General features: G+C 48.0%; 1 protein-coding gene across 2 annotated transcripts in view; it reads left to right on the forward strand.

The window, feature by feature from the left end:
• THOC1 (THO complex subunit 1) overlaps positions 1-20,104 on the forward strand; it is a 467,835-nt gene that overhangs the window by 413,373 nt on the left and 34,358 nt on the right. The gene's annotated exons all lie outside the window — the stretch shown is intronic.

Genomic DNA, 20,104 nt, shown 5'->3' on the forward strand with positions numbered 1-20,104 from the left:
TCTGTAATACTAGATTGTCACCCAGCAGTACATATAAGTTAAGTGGTTAATGCAAGCTTTTGAACAGATGAAAGATCCTAACATGTAAGTTATTAACACCTTTGTAACGGCACATTAACCTTTTTTTAATGCATTTCTAGTGCTTTTTTTAAACAGAAATTAATATGTAATTACTATATGTAACTATGCCAACCCCCTGCTGCTCACAGCTTTAGATCATGCGCAGCATGGATTTGGCTGCAGGGTCTGGCCTGAAGCCAGGCCCTGCACCCAACAACCAACTGGTGACGACCCTGTCCTCACTTCCCATGGCCTTTGGGCCTGTATGGGATTGGTCGCAGAGCCTGGCTGCAGGTCTGTCTGCACCCAAACCCTCGCAGGTGGCCACATCTTACACCCACAGCCTTTGGTCGCGCTACATAGGCTGGCTTAAAGGCCAACTGTCCATGGCCAACCCACCAGAGACACCCACTTCCCCCTTTTTCTTTTTAAATGATTTTCCAATCCCACAGCAGCCAGCATGGATTTGTGAGAGCAAGAGGGGTCACACTGGCTCCCTCAAAAGTCCAGTGGGATTGCAGCAACCCCATTTTTTTCCCCTTTAATTTGGACTGTTAAGGGTACCTCACATTCATCGGACTAAGGGTACTGTTTCCCTGCCCCCTATTTTTTTTTTATCGTTTTCAGGACACTGGGACTGAGTCTGTGTGTCCTGTAATGATGGACACAAAATCTCTTAATGTTTCGGCCAACCAATCTGAATACAAGCTGCAAAATGCCCCCTCAGCCTATCAGATCACTCTGTTATTTGGAGTTGGGTTCTCACAAGACTCCAACGAACATAACCATCCAGATATCTATAAATCTTGAATCTTAACTTCTCAAAAACTACTAAACAGATTTGCCCCAAATTACATAAATGTGATGATCTAAATTGCTGCCAAATTTGGTGTAATTCTGTGCAGCTGTTTTGGCTGCAGCTGTCTCTAAACTTCCTTAAGTAAATTGCAATTGGTACCACGCTTTTGTGTGACACCCTCCTTCCACCCCTTCCCCCCACCCCCCAAATTGACAAATCACCTCAAACCTTTTAAGGAAGGAGCTAAGGTGGATGAACCTTTTTGTAAAGGGTAGTGAAGATTCATCAAACAGCGCCAAAGTTATGAGCATACTAAAAAATAAAGTTCTTATTCTAACTAGGTCTAACTAGTCTATCTATAACTAGATATAGATGTGTGTGTGTATATATATATATATGTGACCTACTGGCGGTCGGCAGTAAGTAGCCATAGTTAGGACATAGTTTCCATTGAAAAAGCATTTTTTGACTTGCTTATATCTTTGGTACCGTTGGACGAATCTTCACAAAATGTTCCTGAAAAAGTGTGCCCTAGAATCTTGTTGTGCATTGGAAGTTTTGGGGGTAATCTGTCAAACGGACGCGAGGGGTAATCAAAATGCAGCTCCATGCAGCCCGAGGACCTCCAGCTCCCTGGGACAATCAGTATAATATGTTTGTGTAGGGTGGGGTCATGAACCCCCACCCTACACCACCACTCCTACCTCCTCGGGGTTGAAGGAAATTTATGTTGGGTTCTGTCACTGTCTCCCAGCACCGGAGACTACCACTTCCCTGGGGCTAATTGAACAATTGAGGGGTCCACACATCCTCACTCTTGAAGCCATAGATGGCCCTGTTGACTGCCACACGCCCAGAGCCAGTTTCTTCTACCTCCTGAGGTTTCCACTTCGGGGAGGTAGCTCTTTTGCATCAAGTAAAACCAAACATAACTTATCTTTCTGCAAGCAGGAGCGCTAAGTACCCTAAGGTGACTAACTCCTGCCCTCGCCATGCACTGCTTATTACCCCACAAATTACAGCACTCATGACATCTTTGATAACGTCATTGATAATGTCACTAACATCTGCAATAAAATTATTGATAAGATAACTAAGCATAGTTGGGGTGCTAGTTATAGTTGCATTAGGGCACAAGTTAGTTACTTGAGATAACCACAACAGCTCAATTTCTATGGTTTTTAGATTTAAAATGTGAGCCTAAATATAACGTCCCTGTAACCTTTGTTTTGTTTTTTAAGTGAATTTCTATGTTTCTAACTATAACTGCCTGGCCAAAGCCCTACAAAGAGGTTCCTGTGCATACAGCAATCCCTCCTTCCCCCACCCAACCATTGCCCCACTCCTGGGGATCCCAGTTTCCTGACTCATCAACCAATCCTGAAGAGCTTGGTGGTCCAAGCCTCCACTTTCAAAATCAAGCCTAGAGCGTTCCCTACCAACCCATCGCATAGAAAATCCAAAAGGTTGGACTCCTTTGGCAAGCGGATGTTCTTTTCCGCCAGCCTAGCACTGTGGTTGGTGAACACAGTGGTCTTTTGTGTCGATGCACCCATACAGTTTGGGATTCTGTTGCGCAAGTGCTCCCCTTGGTCTCTGAGGAAGCCCGAGCCATACTGCCACTTGTGATTGCAGAAGGCAGAGATGCAGCAAAGTTAACCTTTTGCTGCAGACTGGACACAACCGATTCGATAGGCACAGCTATTGTGTTGTCAGTGACACCAAGCTAACATGTCTGGGTGAGTACCACTGGCTTCTCGGGGGGTGTCCAAGCTTTCCTTATGGGCATGCCCTTTAATCTCTGCCACCTATTTGGCGCAAAGGCAGACTCAGCACTGGAGCCCTTTTAAAGACTGCAGTGTTACTGCAAGGTTCTGGGACCCCCATGGCCCCGCTAATCCAATTCTGCCTTTCGCCCCTTCTGTGGCTACAGTAGGGGCAACCAATGGGTAGAGGCTACCAATGGCATCCTTTTACACTGAGCCAACAAGGCCAACAAGCTTCACAGTCTTTTTGTGGCTGTAGACGCAGTTCCCACAAACTGTATGGGACCCACAGCAAGAGGTCGGCACAGTTCGCCACTCCCCCTAGCAGCTGTAGCCTCCAAACCCCATCAGTGTGCCCTGATGCCACCATGAGCACCAGTTTTGGGGGGGGGGGGGGGGGTGCTGCCAGGATCGGCCACCACCTGCCCTACTTGCAGTCCATAACATTGGGTAAGGTATGGATCGTTTAGCAGGGTTACTCCATCCTCTTTTTGGAAACCCTGCCACCCATCCCACATTCTTATGACCTGCTGACAGAGGGCCACCTTTCCATGCTCAGTCAGGAAGTACATGCTCTTTTGGCCAAAGGAGAGGATGCTGCCATCAGAAGTAGGCTGTGGTTGCTACTCCTTCTCCTTCCTGATGCCCGAATTTGCCAAGGTGGTGCAAAGTCTTTTCAGTGACTGGGGAGAGCCTCAGTTAGATCTGTTCGCCACCACCGATAATGCCAATGGGCGCAATTCTGCACGAGTTTCCAAGGCGGCTCTCACTTTCAGACATTTTCCATCTTGTGTGGAGCTCAGGCCTTCTGTATGTCTTTCCACCAATACCACTCCTGGCCAAAGCTCTCAAGAACATCACGAATGACCGCTCTCAACTCATTCTTGTGGCTCCATTGGGCACAGAGTTTGGTATTCCGAATCCCTGAGCATAAGCATCACCCCTCTCATCAAGCTGCCCCTTCAGGATGATCTTCTGTCGCAGTCGAAAGGCAGGGCTTTCTGCGCATGCTCCACCTTCATGCTTTGATACTGAGCGACAGCAGTTGATGTTTTTGACCTTCCTTCCAAAGTCTGCAAAGTTATTCTGGCTGCCAGGCGTTCCTCAACCAAGACCGTATAATCCTGCCGTTGGGAAAGATTTATGGCATGGTGTCCTCCAGGAATGGCAGCACCCTTATCCATAGTTATGTTCATTTTTATTCCCTGCCCTAGCAGGGCTTTGCTTTGGGCGCTGTCATAGGTTATCTCTCAGCCATTTCAGCTTTTTTGCAGTTGCTGGACCAACCTCCATTGTTCAAGTCACCCTTGTGACTCGTTTTCTAAAGGTGCTTGTAAGGAAATGCCTCCTTGGCAAGGTTACCCCCTGAATATTTGCCTTTTGCTGATGCCAGTTATGTTTGAAAGTGTGCTGAGACCCTGCTAACTAGGCCCCAGCCCCAGTGTTCTTTCCCTAAACTGTACCTTTGCTTCTTTAATTGGCACAGCCCTGGCACTCAGCACATGAACACTGCCTCACAGTTTGTGTGTGCTGTGGGGAGAAAATGACTGAGTCGACATGGCACTCCCCTCAGAATGCCATGCCAACCTCACACTGCCTGTGGCATTGGTAAGTCACCCCTCTAGCAGGCCTTACAGCCCTAAGGCAGGGTGCACTATACCACAGGTGAGGGCATATGTGCATGAGCACTATGTCCTTACAGTGTCTAAGCAAAACCTTAGACATTGTAAGTGCAGGGTAGCCATAAAGAGTATATGGTCTGGGAGTTTGTCAGACACGAACTCCACAGTTCCATAATGGCTACACTGAAATCTGGGAAGTTTGGTATCACACAATAAATGCGTACTGATGCCAGTGTGGAATTTATTGTAAAATGCACCCAGAGGGCATCTTAGAGATGCCCCCTGAATACCAGTCCGACTCCTAGTGCTAGGCTGACCAGTTTCTGCCAGCCTGCCACAACCAGACGAGTTGCTGGCCACATGGGGAGAGTGCCTTTGTCACTCTGGCCAGGAACAAAGTCTGTACTGGGTGGAGGTGCTTCTCACCTCCCCCTGCAGGAACTGTAACACCTGGCGGTGAGTCTCAAAGGCTCATGCCTTTTGTTACAGCACCCCAAGTTATCCCAGCTAGTGGAGATGCCCGCCCCTCCTGCCACTGCCCCCACTTTTGTCTTCAAGGCTGGAGGAGATAATGAGAAAAACAAGGAGGAGTCACCCACCAGTCAGGTCAGTCCCTAAGGCGTCCTGAGCTGAGGTGACCCCTGCCTTTAGAAATCCTCCATTTTGAGATTGGAGGATTTCCCCAATAGGATTAGGGATGTGCCCCCCTCCCCTCAGGGAGGAGGCACAAAGAGGGTGTAGCCACCCTCCAGGGCAGTAGCCATTGGTTACTGCCCCCCAGACCTAAACACACCCCAAAATTTTGTATTTAGGGGCACCCCAGAACCCAGGAAATCAGATTCCTGCAACCTGAAACAAGAAGGACTGCTGACCTGAAAGCCCTGCAGAGATGACGGAGACGACAACTGCTTTGGCCCCAGCCCTACCAGCCTGTCTCCTGACTCAAAGAAAACTGCAACAGTGACGCATCCGACATGGACCAGCGACCTCTGAAGCCTCAGAGGACTGCCCTGAACCAAAGGACCAAGAAACTCCCATGAGCAGTGGCTCTGCTCAACAACAGCAACAACTTTGCAACTTTTAAAGACCTCACTCTTCCCGCCGGAAGTGTGAGACTTCACCCTCTGCACCCAACGCCCCCGGCTCAAGCTCCAGTGAACCAACACCACAGGGAGGACTCCCAGGAGACTGCAACCTTGTGAGTAGCCGAGACGACCCCCCTGAATCCCCACAGCGACACATGCAGAGAGAATCCGGAGCCGACCCCTGATCGAGACTGCCTGTAACAAGGAACCCGATGCCTGGACCAAGCACTGCACCCACAGCCCCCAGGACCAGAAGGAACTGAACCTCAGTGCAGCAGTGACCACCAGGCGACCCTCTGTCTAGTCCATTCCGTTGTTGGCCCCAGAAGACCCCCTGAGCCTTGCCTGCACCGCTAGAGTGACCCCCGGGTCCCTCCATTGATTTCAATTACAAACCCAACGCCTGCTTTGCACACTGCACCAAGCCGCCGCTGAGGGTGTGTCTTGTGTGCCTACTTGTGTCACACACACACCCCCACCCCCAGTGCTCTACAAACCCCCCCGGTCTGCCCTCCGAAGACGCAGGTACTTACCTGTAGGCAAACTGGAACCGCAGCTCCCCTGTTCTTCATAGGTGCCTGTGTGTTTTGGGCACCTCTTTGACCTCTGCACTTGACCGGCCCCGAGCTGCTGATGTCCACTTTTAAAATAGCTTATTGTCATTTTTACTAAAACTGTGTATGCTATTGCTCTAATCCAAAGTGCCTAACTTAATTGTGTGGAGTACCTTGCATTTTATGTAGTTACTTCAAATCTTGAACTTGTGGTTATAGAAATAAATTAAGAAAATATATTTTTCTATATAAAAACGATTGGCCTGGAGTTAAGTCTTTGAGTGTGTGTTCCTCATTTATTGCCTGTGTGTGTACAACAAATGCTTAAAACTACTCTCTGATAAGCCTACTGCTCGACCACACTACCACAAAATACAGCATTAGAATTATCTACTTTTGCCACTCTTACCCCTAAGGGGAACCCTTGGACTCTGTGCACACTGTCTCTTACTTTGAGGTAATATATACAGAGCCAACTTCCTACAGTGCTCTAGCACCTATTCCCTCCACGACCATTCATTATGCCCCAAAAGGACTTAAATCTGGTCTTGACATTTGTAATGTGTGTGTGCCCTTCAGGCCTCTGCACAAGTGTCCTCTTCATTTACTCACCATCAAAACAGCTTTTTCTGGTGGCAGAAAAATCGGCCAAGAGGGTCAGTGACCTTCAAGCGCTTTCTGTACAGCCTCCAAACACGACAATCTACCCAAACAAACTGCTGCTGAGAATCTGTGCCTCCTTTCTCCCGAAAGTGGTTCCACTTCATGTGGGCCAAAATATCACCTAGCGTACTGTCTGCCCCACCACACCCTTCCAAAGAAAAGGAGAGACTTTACTGAAGGGACCCAAAGAGCATTGTCGATCTACCTTGACTGTACCAGAGTTCCAAATAGACATTCAACTTTTCATTGGGTACATCGGGTGAATAATGGAAAGGGTCTGCAGAAATGGACCATCTCACAATGGATACTGCTCTGCATTAAGATCTGCTACACATTGGCTAAGAAGCATCCCCTTGTGTGCTTGCATGCTCATTCCACTAGAGCCAGAGCTGCAACCACTGAGTTAATACACTGAGTTCCTGTCCTGGACATATGTCAGGTGCAATGAGGGCAACTTTGCAAACATACCCCAAACACCACTGCCTGGACAGTCAGGTCTGTTGTGACGTGCCCTTTGCCCTTTCGGTCTGCCAGGACTGCCTGATCTAAATCTGTTTGCAGACCCACCTACGGAGTGGTATTGCTTGGGCATCTATTCTAAGGTAAGAAATCTGTGACTAGGCGTCTTTCAGATGAACAAGTTGCTTACCTTCACTAATGCCTTCTCTGATAGAGGTTCTATCTACTTGTAGATTCCTTATCAATCCTCCCTGCTCTGCAAATGGATTTCTCCACATAGGGTACCCTTAGGAGGTCCTTAGTGCTGCACACCAGTACATCAGCAACCTTCATGGCTCCCCACTACTGGCGTTGAAAGATTGCGAAAGTAACTTATGTAAGCATGCTGGGGCAATGCCTATATAGGTACCTCAGATGTCACCTCCTGTGCGGACTATGCTAATGACATGAAGCCAGATGATGCCACCTACCAGCGCGCAGAGGTACTGCTCAAAAAGTTGCCGGATCCAGTCTGACACCTGGGGATAACTCTGAGATAAGGAATCTGCGGCTAAATAGTCTCTACCAGATAAAATGTTAATGCAGGTAAGTAACCTGTTCATTAGCAACCTTCCATTGAGCGTCTGGCTTTAATGATGTTTATTAAAGTCAAAAAGATCCTCTGCTATAGACACACCATGGCAATAAGAAGTGGAGTCCAAATTGGCTGAGTTCACTGCTGCACTAATGATCTGGTTGGAATCTAGTTAACTCTCACCCAGTTGTTCTAAATCTTTTTGACAATGTTACTCAGATAGTCTAGTAACGACTTTAGATAGTCCATTATGTCTCTTCAATAACAACCCAAAAAAACAGTTTCACTCCTTTTTAACGTGAATAGTTGCTATACCACTTACCATTTGTTTCCTGCCAAGTCCCATTTTTTTATGTATTTCCTTTTCAGGAGGCTCAATGGATTCCAGGGTTGATGTGCATTGCCATTTTACTGCATTGACAATAATAGAGTCCAATTTGGAATTGTTTTTTTGTTTTAAAATGCAGATATTTTTGGGAGGCTTTACATTTCTTTAAAAGCCTTGGTGGAGACCGTTTTATTGCTGCAGGTGTCATAAAGTTCTCTTGAGCTTTATCCAGAAGGCCTGGAACCAAAGGGAGCAGGGGTTTTGGAGCTCTTCTTGACTAAAGCACCTTGAGGATGAGTGAGGCAGCTAGTTTTGAAGTCTCAATCAGGATATTTAGTTTTGACACACCCCTAGCTAAAACGTCATGAAAAGTATTAATGTTATCCACAGCTGTTTAATGAAATGAGGAAGCTGCTGGTGACCTTGGTATGTAAAGATTAATGGGTATTTTCAGTGTCTAAAAAGAAAGATCTCTATTGTGATGGAGATCAATCAACCCTTATTGGAGTGCATATGGGCAGAAGAAGACATGGAGGAGACAATGAAGTTGTCTTACACCGTTCTTATAACAGATAACTACAGAGGAAGTAGACTTTGTTGAACTGTGTCATAAAACGGTTTAATAGATGTGATCAGTTTAAAAGGTAAGGGATGAGGGTCTGGTGTTAAAGGTGGTGTCCTACGAGAAGGCTTGGTTGCAGAACCTGTTCCAAAGGTTGACTTTCTTAGAGGATGGAGATGGTGACAAGCCAGCCATCACAGTGCCGGCTGAAGAGTGGGCAGGCAAAGGAGAAAAACACACCATAGAAGGAGACTGTGGTGAGAACCCACTGTGATGTCTGGCGAATCCTCACAATGTTGTTTCCTTAATGCAGACTGTGATTTTGACAGTGAAATTTGACACTTTGCTGATGGCACCAGCATAGAAATTATCGAACGGTGATGTCTTGCCAATATTTGTAAGGTAGTTCTTTGGTCATGACTAGATGGTGACAGTTATTGTCGATGGTCCTGGGACATCAACCGCCTTGGCTCCGACACCTGTCTCTTCAGTGTCAATGAAGCGGCATATTGTGGAGACTGGTGATCTCGGTCCCTATGGATGCAGACAGCGAACATGTTGGGGCTGATGCTCTTGATGTCAATTTAAAATGGCATCTGGAACGATGACGGTGAGCATGTTCACGTCCCTTCTTCAGAGGATCTCCCTCATGTGAAGCCCTTGTCAGAGTGCAATTGTTTAGGCAGGAATGCTTGAGAAATTATGCCCTCAAGCCACCTGCTCTTCCTTTCCACAGCCTTCATATTTTGAAGTATCCCTCGATGTCTGATAACCTCCCTCACCTTAAGCGTTCTTTTTGGCATTTTTGGTAGGTATTGCAGTCTTCCCCTGTGCAAGGAGGAGGAAGGGATACTACACAGACTTTGTGATGGTCTGACACTGATTTCATCCTTCCACAGTAGAATACGTCTTAAAAAGAAGACTTTTTCAAAGGGAAAACTCTAAATGTATAAAGAAATACTCACTTGACAAACGGTTGTTTCAGACTTCTAGTTAAAATTTAATTGTCTCAAGAACTTGAATTTTGAAGGGAAAAGAGTGAGGTATAAAACATCATGTGCTGCCAGATTATTCTCACAGGAGCCAGCAAAAAGAACTGATTAGATGAGGCAAGCTGCCAGTACAAAGCATCATGGGTTGAGGGTTGTTTAGAGTGATGTTATGCTGGTCCACGGCTTTGATACTAATTCGAACATAAATGTAACATGGACTGAGGAGTATTTAAATAAAATACATTTATTAGCTCAGTTTTGTCAAGGCAAATAGAACAGGTGACACTGGCTTGCAATAATTGAGCAAGGAACACCCCACTACATATATTGCTTATCCTAAGTAGAAAATCTTCATCCAGCAAATCTTTGACATTTGTCTAAAGAACAGAACATCAGGAAGGTGTGATAAGTACCCACCATTAACATTTTAACTGCTACAAATAAATCTTTATGATGTGCAAATATTTCTCAATTAATGCACGTTCTCAACATAGGCTGTGATTGGACTGCTTGAAAGAGGTATTTGAGTACGGGGAAATTAGAGAGTCAAGGGGTTGAGGGAAATAATTAAACTTTACTTGTTTGTGCATTTGTATAGACACAACTCACCCAGGGTGATATCCGGATGTTGAAGCGGGAGCTACATGGGCTGATCCTGCCTGGGTGAAGAGCCATATCTTCATTATTTTGTGGAATTCAAGAACTGAGGAAGCAACTCTGAGCTGCAGGGTCAGGTTGTTCCAGGCTTTAGGAGCAAAGTAGGGGATTTGACCGCCAGATCTAGTTCTGCTTATGCCCAAGTTTGTGAAAGCTCATGCAGTTATTGAGGCATATGGGGATAATGTTATGTATGTCTTCTTGTGTGTGGAGTTTGAAGAGTGCTTGTTTGTAGATTCTGAGCCGGTTGAGATCTTTGAGGTACAGAGTGGGAGGTTGAGGATAAACCTGCCAACTGAGTTTTGTTAGGTCTGGAGTCTGCTGGTCAGTTGAGCATCGATTCTGGCATAGAGTTCATTGCCATAGTCTAGTGTGCAGGTGATCAGGGTTTAAGTGACTGTTCTGCGAGTGTTGGTGGGGAGCCATTTGAAGATCTTAGCATCTGGAAGCAGGAGACAGACTGTGATCACTTCTCTGGTCATGATTGTCAGTCACCACTTTGAGGTTCTTTGCATGGGTTACCGGGGAAGGGTGTGGTCCAAGTCTGCCAAGGCCACCAGGTGGAGTCCTAGAGTGAGGTGCCTTTGCAGAAAATACTGTTTCTTTTTGTTTGAGTTGAGTTTCCTGCAGTTGGTTTTCATCCATCTGGCAACTTTGGTCTTACAAGTGGAGACATTTTTCTCGGTTTTTGCTGTCTTGTCAGAATGGGAGAGTATGAGCTGGGTGTGTCAGCAGGTAATACAATGATTCCCTGGTCGCAGGTGATGCTGACGGAGTGGGTCACAAAGGCATTGAACACAGTGGAGCTGACTGAGGATCTTTGCGTAACTCTGCAGATGAGGTTGACTGTATCTGAAGAGAAGGTTGACCAACTGGGTGCGGCCTGTTACTAAGGAGCAAATTCAGCGCAATACGGGTCCTTGAATGTTGGCTTCATGCAGTCGTTGGATAAGGATGGGGTGGCAGATAGTGTTGAAGGCTGTGGAAAGGTCCATTGGGATGAGTGCTGCGGTGTCACCTGATCATCCGAATACCATCCATGGGGGCAGTATTTGTACTGTGGTTGGGCCTGAATCTAGATTGAGTGGTGTTGAGGAGGGTGTTGTTTTTGGGCAGGGTTTGTAGGAGGGTGGCGGAACAAGGTATTTATCATGCTTCGTATGAATTTTGCCAGCTTAGGTAGCAGGGAGATGGGCCAGTAGTTGGCTAGTGTCTTTAGGTCTGCTGAGGGTTTCTTGAGGAGGGGGGGAGAACTGCAGCATGTTTCCATGTGTTCAGGCAGGCTGTTGTGGTGATTGAGTCGTTCAGAATCAAGGTGAGGGCTCCGCTGATTGGGGGAAAGGAGTGTAGTCCTTTAATTAAATTGTGAGAACAAGGGTCCTCTTGAGTATGTGGACTGCATTGCCAGGTGGTTAGGGTAGTCCTATGGGTGTTGGTTGAGATGGGCAGGAGGACTATCAGGGAGGAATTGTCTGGTTGGTGAACACATTTGTTGTAGAAGCAGGAAATTTTGTTGCTGAAGAATGGGAAAAGCTGAGTGTAGAGGTCGTGAAAAAATTACGCTGGGGGAGCTTGCTTCCACTATGGTGGAGGTTTCCATGGCAGTGTTCATGCTGCTTTCGAAACAGTGAGCATGGAGCATTTGGTGGGTCTGATTTTGCTGATGGTAGCATCTGAGGGTGGATTTGTAGGTGTTCTTGTCGGTGCTGTCTGGACTTTGTCTCCATCTATGTTCAAGTTGCATGCAGTGGCGTTCTGTGAGCATGAGCTCTTCCATGTACCAGCTTACTTGCAGTATGGTTCTTGTAGCTATGTTGACTTTGAGAGGAGCTATGTTGCTTGTGCAGGCACTGATCCAAGTGTTGAAGTTGGAAATGGATTTGGGAAGTTTGTTGTTTCAAAGCTGGTGGTATAGGAGTTTGAAAGATCAAGATCATTCTACAATCTGGTTCCAGTCGTGTATGTAGGAACGTGCTACCCCCGCTTTTTAGCTGGTGTCAGTGTGTTTAGACTGTAGTCCACTGGCATCCTGCTAATCAGGACCCAGTGTCTCGCCTCTAAATTTGGTTGCTGGGAAGCTTTTTACACCCACAATTGGCATACTGGTGCACCTATGCAATTCCCTAGAATATGGTATGTAGGTACCCAGAGCATTGGTACACCAGAGGTCCCCCTCAATACATGCTGCAGGGCTGCCATTGTAGCCTGCGTGAAATGGTGCATGCACCCTTTCACCACAGATATAAGACTTGCCTTGTATCCTGGACACTGCACTTAGACACTGTACGTCACCCCTCTGGTAGGCCCTTCAGCCCAAGGGCAGGGTGTATGTCCCTAAGTGCGAGGGTACCCCTTCATGAGCAGGGTCCCCTACAGACCCTAGGCTCCATTTTCTGGACTCTAAGTGCGGGAAAGCCATCTTAAGTGGACACTGGTCAACATGACTGGTCCAACTACATAATGGCTTCTCCAAACCTAGACATGTTTGGTATCAAACATGTTAGAATCATGCAACTACACCAATTCCAGTGCTAGTTGCATGATAGCATGTACTCTGGGGGTTCCTTAGAGGATACACCAGTTCTGCCTGTACAGCCTTACCGGGTCTAGCTGCCAGCCCACAGTGCTGCTGACCCCATACACTCTTCCACCCTCCTGCTGGGGAGCCTGGTTCAGGCATAGTAAGGAAGAACATAAGATTTCCTGCATGCAGAGGAGAGAGGTGTGAGCATCTCCCCCTGTGTATTAGGTGTCTAAGGGTTGGGGTGGCCTCTGAGTGCCACCAGACTGTTTTGAAGGGCACATTTGATGCCTTCCTTGCATAATCCAGTTTGCACCAGTTCAGGAACCACCGTTTCCCACTCTGGCGTGAAACTGCACAAAGGACAGGGTAGTATCCACCCCCTGTCCAGCTCCTTGCCTAGGGAGGGGCAAAAGCTCTCCCAGGTGGCCACTTGATTCTGCCATCTTGGAAATAAGATGGGTAGAGGCCCCGGGGAGCATCTGACTGGTTAGGCCAGCTAGGTGATGTCCCTAGCCCCCTCTGATAGGTGGCTCACTGCAGATAGTGTCCAACGCTTTTTTTAGTGTTACTTAGTGGCTCCTCCATATGTGAGTCCCCAGATTTGTTATGCAAGACTTTACCGGGAAAACTCTGCAAGACAATTCTGCAAATTGGCCGCTGCAACCGCTGATGGTCTACCTCACGAATTGATACAAGACTGTAACCAGTTGGGAGGACTCCTATTGCATCATTGGTTCTCCAGCTCCTGCAAGAAATCTGCAACATCAGTGACTGTGCATCGTCCAGGGTCAAAGGGTTTCTGTTTGTATCAGGAAGGAAGAAGGAATCTCCCTTGAAGTGAAGGAGCCACTCCTCTGCATCCGCAGGCACCTCAATGACTGTCTGGTGGATCCTGCTGTCCCACGGACATTGATAAGCTCTGCTACACAGGTGGTGGTTATGTGGCCCTCTCCATGTCCAACTTATCTTCTATCCAACTTGGGATACAGTGGGTCTTTGCTGTAGCCACTGGGATGGAACCCCTGTGCACTGCATCTGTTGCGGTCACCAAGGCGTGTTGCCTCTTCCTCCAGAAGACCTTCAAGCTCCAAGAAGCTCCAGCACTCCGGAACTCCAAGGACAGCATTCACCTTAAAATTACTGCAGTGTGGGCCTCCTTGTTTGTTGTGCTGCTGAGGCCTCCCTGTGACTCCCTGTGCCTACTGCCGGTGGGTCTTCGTGGGAGCTCAAACAATTCCTGCTGGCTCTCCTGCGTGCTGAGGGCCAGCCTACCTGCACTGCCTGGACATCTGCAAGTGGTTTGGACACTGTCCCCTTCTTTTTTTACCTGGTCCTCTGGTCGCGACAGCAACTGGACAAACGAGGCTCCCATTGACTCCAACTAAGGTTTCCGGTATTGCTTCACCCCTATGCACCTGAGCTGCCTGGTTTAGGTCCTCCACTTTCCTGGGTATCCACAGGTGAGGGCACTATCAAACCTTCCTTGTGCTCACTAGTTTCCTCTGGGTCCTCTAGGAACTGTTCTGAATCCTGAACATTTTAATTGCGATGGTCCTGTGTTAATATTTGGGACTCCCAGGTAGATAACACCTCTCTACACAGGCGCCTAAGGGATTCCCATTACTTACCTTGGGTGTTTTTGTACTCCCCCGTCCGTGGGATCCTAACACACTTAACTTGGTCAGGCACCTCCATTCTTATACCAATTTCTTAGTATATGGTTTGAAACCCACCCCGTGTAGCTCTATGCTTTTCCTGTTTGTTACTAAGTATGTTTTGTGTGTAGATATCTCCAAGTGGAGATATACCAACTTTAATATAGTTCTAGTGTTATAATAAAGAATACTTTATTTTTGTAACACTTGGTGTAGTTCTTTCTTGTATGAACATCACTGACTGACCACTGTTGTATTGTAACAGCTTTACACTCCTCCCTGGTAACCCTGAGCTGCTCTCCACTGGTACCCCTAGAGAGGTTTGGTTATCTAGGCCCCAAAACACGGTCACTAAGGGTTACCTGGACTCAGAATAGGGTGTCACACCATAGGTGTTCTCCATAGGCTGAGCCAGCCTCCTAAAGGTAGTAGATTTGGGGTGCTTGGGGATGTGGGTGCAACTTTGGGGCCTCTACTTCTGTGCCTAGGGGTGTCTTTAGGCTTCAGGTTTTCATGTCTAGGAGCGCTTGCCGTCAGGGGGTCCTGTGTTGAGGCTGCAGGTGGCATCGGGGAGTCCGGCAGGGGTGGACCAAGGCAGGACTCGATCTCTTAGGAGCCGGGGGACGTCATTGGCACCGGTGACCCACCTCAGCTTGGGTCATGGGTCACAGTTGCAGTGGTTGCCAAAGCTGTTGGATATTCTCTCTCCGCAAACCTGTGGGAGAGGGGGCCTGTAAGCTGATGCTACAGGCATCTCAGGTGAGTCCAAGATGGGTGAGACCACATTGGACTTGGTCTCTGGGCAGCTGGGGACCCATATTGGCCCTGTTGGTGTCGGGGTCCCAGAGTTCCAGCAGCTGAAGAGTCTTTTTCTTGGAGTTTCTTGTAGGCTGGCAAGTTCAGTGCCCACAAGATACTTGAGTCTTTATTGAAGGCTGGACAAGTTGGCTTTTTTTGCAGGATCATTTGAGGTCAGCAGGCAGGTCGGAGTAGCTGGTTCGAGGTCCTCTGTTTCTTCTTTTCCTCATCTGCTGGTGCAACTTTTCTTTGTCTTAGGTTGTCAAAATCTGATTTCTAGGGTTAAGGGGTGCCACCTAAATACAGACAGTAGCTCATGGGCTGACCACCTTTATGGTGACTTCGCCCTTTTTATCACCACTTCAACTGGGAAGTGGGCATGAACTTAACTCTAGCGGTCTAATTCCTTCCAAGCAAGATGGAGGAATTTGAAAAGTAGAATTCACTTCAGCTCATCCACCTTAGGACTCTTTAATATACCACCCCTCTGAATCGGAGATGGACTGCGTAGGAAGCGTTCTCTCTGTATAGTGCACTAAAATGAAGTACACTGCAAAGAGTCCAGTGGTTCAACAATTGGTATTGCAGAGGCAAAAGTAGATGGAACTAACGCTCCATTTGTGGTAGTGTGGGCAAGCAGTTAGGCTTATCAAAGGGTAGTGCTAAGAATTTGTTGTATTCTGAGGCAATAAATGAGACACATACTCAAAGAATAAATCCGAGACCAATTAGAAAAAATAATTATTTTGATATATGTTTCAAACACAAGAACTTTGAAGTCGGGTAAGTAGACTTTTAAGCATAAATACTTTGCAGCTTCAAAAAAAGAGACAATGCAATTTTCAGAGTTCTCTCAATGTTATCCTATGGAGGAAAAACAATGTTTAGCAAACACAAGGTTAACGACGACTTACAAAGTCAATCTCAGGGAGTTAATGTAAGTTCTGGGCACTTATCAGAACCACAGCAACAGGTCACACCGGTTGGCATTGGGGCGGCTGGATGCCGAGATGCAGTAAGGCATTGGGTGCCCATTGGTTTCCCATAGGAGTTTGGTCCTTGTGAAGACAGGCTGCAGGCTCTGCCTATGAAGCCAGTCAGGGATGACAAGGTCAAAGACTTGAAATGTCCAGTAAGGTAGGTGCACCATTGGTCCTTGTCTCCAGAGCCCTGGAGGTGTCCTTTGGCGTCTGATTTCACCACCCAGGAGTACTTAGTCAGGGGGTCCTGCGTCTTGAGGCTGCAGGCGTGGTGGGGGAGTCTGTCAGGGGTAGCCCTAGGGTGGACTCATGCTCTTAGGAGCCGGGGAACAGCATTGGCACCGATAACCCGCTTCAAGTGGGGGTCACAGGTTCAGTGGTTGCTGTAGCTGTCAGATTTTTCTCTCTCCACCAGGCTGTGGGAAAGAGGGCCTGCAGACGACATGGATGAGTCCAAGAGCGGTGACAGTCTGGTGGACTGGGGCTCTGGACAGCTAGGTAGCCCTGCTGGCACACCGTTGGTGGGCTTCTCACCGGGACAAGGTCATCGGGTGCTGAGGTCCCTTTAGGTGTCAGGTCTCCAGGCTGCAGAGTCCTTGTTGAGTACTTTGTTGCTGAGCAGCTCTGCTGCTTATGGGAGTCTGAGTCTTTTTTAGAAGGCAGGCTTCTCAGGTTTCTTGAGCAGCACCTGCAGAACGAGTCTTTGTGCACAGTCGGAGGTCAGCAGGCAGGTCAGAAGGATTGGTACCAGGTCAGCTGCTTCTCCCTCTTTATCTTCTGTGGGGGGTGACTCTTCATTGTCCTTCTTCGTAGGTATTCAGAGTCTGAGTTCTAGGGTTCAGGGGTGCCACCTAAATACTCAATTTAGGCGTGTTTCAGGGTGTACCAGCTGGTAGCCAATGGTCTGACTACCTTTAGGGTGACTACACCCTTTCAATGACCACTGAAGCTGGGAAGTGGGCATAACCCTAATGCTAGTGGCCTAATTCCTTTCAAACAAGATGGAGGAACTTAAAAAGTAGTGTCCAATATCCGCTCGTCCACCTTGGGGGTGGGACTGGCATGAAGTGGACACACCTCCTAATCTGCCTAATTTTCCCACCTGTGCTGCCGCCAAACTTGGGGTCAGGGCAATGAGAGTTGGTCATCTCTGCCATTTGGAGAGACCTGGGTTTCATTTCAAAGGCGGCAAGGCCATTGAAGCTCCCCGCCCTGGAATGTCCATCCTGCTCTGGATGAGCTGCTATCACCTCCGTCCAGAGCAGGCCTTTGTTCTGGGACTCCAAGAGCACTGGCTCACTTCGGGGGGGCAGAACTCAGCCTAGGGTGGCTGCACTGGTTTGAACCAGTCAGTGAGCACACCATTAGCTGGGTAGGTTTTCAGGGGGCACCTCACCTGTGTGCATTTTTTAATAAATCTATCACTGGGGTCAGTGAGGGTTTATTATTCTGAAATTTTGATAACAAACATCCCACGATTCAGAGAAGTCATCATGTAGCTGGGGAACTCGTAATGACTAGTGTCCAGCCCATGCATTTAAAATGGCTTCCCTGTGCATTTACTATGTCTCAGAATTGACAGAGACACAGTAGGGACATATTTGCTCTTGCATATTTGCCCTCACATGTCCCTGGATGCACCCTGCCTTAGGGGTGAATCACATCTGGCAGTGTTAGAGGACTTGGCACACAGGGGTGTGTGACAGGTTGTGTTTTCAGTTTAGCCCACACCAACACACCCACTCTGCAATGGCGGCTCTGTGTGGGTTTGTTGAGGGGGTCCCTGAGGGTGGCACAATTGGTGCTGTATCCCTCAGAGACTTTCCTTATTAACCCAGGCCCTAGGTACCAGGGGACCATTTTCTATGGACTTACAGTGGTAGCTAAAGAGTTTTCCAGTTGTGCAAAACAACTGTGCAGTTCAGGGGATAGAGATCTGGCACTGGGGACCTGGTTAGCAGGGACCCAGTGCACTAACAGTCAAAATCACACCACAAACCAGGCAAAAAGTATGAGGGATGGTGGTCTGACCATGCACCTTTCTACAGTTGGCGTGAGGACTTGGATGAAGCCTGCAGACTGGACTCTTCTCCAGCTACTGTCACGCTTTCTCCTCCTACCATGGCCAGGAGGGCGGCTGAGGTCCTGGACCTTGTGCTTCCATTGGTAGCCATAAAGATGAAGCTTTTGACAGGGAAACTGCCACCAGAGGTTTCCACCTCAGAACCTCTACTCCTGTTCAGTGATGCCCTCACTGACGTCCTGCTCGGAACTTGGCCCAAACCCAGTACTGGGGCTCCTGTGAACAGGACAATTGCCCACCGCAATTTCCCCACATCCATGGACCCAAGTTTTGTGATGCAGCACCACATCCCTGAGAACTTGGTGGTCCAAGCCCCTGCCTCTCAAGTTATGTTCCCTACTGCTTCACCTGATGGGGAATCCAAAAGTGTGGATTCATTTGAGGTGACGTTTTCTTTCACCAGCTTTGCATTTTGGTCAGTGAGCGCCACCTGCCTTTTGGGCAGTTATTCCCACATGCTGTGGGATACAGTTGTGCAAGTGCTGCCACAGGTCCCCGACTAGGCCCGGCCTGTACCCGCTCAGGCTGTTGCTTATAGGAGATATGCAGCAAAGTTCACAATTCGTTGCAGACTTGACACAACTGACTCGCTAGGCAGAGAGGTTTCCGTGACAGTGGCCCTGAGGTGCCACACATGGCTATGGACATCTGGCTTTTTGGGGGATGTCCAGGCTTCTTTGATGGACATCCTCTTTGATGGCACCGTTCCCTTTGGAAACGTGTTGAACTCTGCGCTTGAGCGCATATAGGATGTCGTGCTACAGCCAACTCCTTGGGCCTCGCAGTAACCCCTCGTCCCCGCCGTACCCCTCTACCCCTGCCTCTAAACCCTCTTAGTCTGTCTCCCATACCCACCCCCACCACCACCAAGGACCAGTTAGCAGCAGGATATCGCATCACCTGCCCCACTGGCTATCCATTACTTCAGATAGGTGGGTTTTGCCAATATTCCAAATGGGCTACTCCCTCCCTTCGAGACTACCCCTCCATCCATGCCACCATCCTACGATCGGTTGATGGAGAATCATCTGTCCCTTCTCAGCGAGGAAGTAAGAACTCACTTGGCCGTGGGTGCCATAGACCAGTGCCAGAAGTAGGCAGCGGTTGCTATTCCCGCTATTTCCTTGTCCCAAAATGGACAAGGGTCTTCACTCTATTCTAGACATTCGATCCCTCAATCTCTTCTTCAAGAAGATGTTCAAAATGCTTGCGTTGGCTCTGGTCCTGTCTGCCCTGGAGACTGGATTGTAGTGTTGCCTACTCACAGATGTTACTTGTGGTTCACAGTAGGCCATGAGCACTTTCAGTTTGCGTGCTCCTCTTTGGTCTTACCAACGTCCCTCAAGTGTTCACCAAGGTGATTGTGGTGGTAGCAGCTCATCTGCAGATGTCAGGGGTTTCAGTCTTCCCCTATCTCGAAGACTGGCTGTTGAAGGTGAGTTGAGCCCAGACTTTTGTCATCCACCTCCAGTCTACCGCAGATCATCTGCAATTGCTAGGGTTCACTATAAACGTGCCAAAGTCACACCTGCCTCCCTGTAGTGCTTTCCTCTTATTTAGTTTCTAAGCACTAACATAACACAACAGAAATGCACTTCTGAAGTCAAAGAAGACTTTTATTGTTGTTATATGAATGACGAATTAGTAGCTTTCAAGTCCGCGTTAATCAAACAAAATATATCAGTTTGCAATATACACAGCAGGTTATATTTATAAGATATTGAATGCAAAGCAAAACAAATACTTCACCGTGTAGGAACTATTTACAGCTACATCTTTCTAAGGTCTGCAAGCTGATGACCCCTGTCAGCCCGCGAGAAAGAGTTTCATCTACCCACACGGGATGCTGGCAGCTGGCGCCAAGCTCCAGCACGAGGTCCGGCAGATTCGAATCTCACTCTCTGCAGCCTGTTACATTTGTTACAAAGGTGTGCCCCCTCCTC

This window comes from Pleurodeles waltl, chromosome 2_2 (genome assembly GCF_031143425.1).
Source record: "Pleurodeles waltl isolate 20211129_DDA chromosome 2_2, aPleWal1.hap1.20221129, whole genome shotgun sequence".
Lineage (NCBI taxonomy): Eukaryota > Metazoa > Chordata > Amphibia > Caudata > Salamandridae > Pleurodeles > Pleurodeles waltl.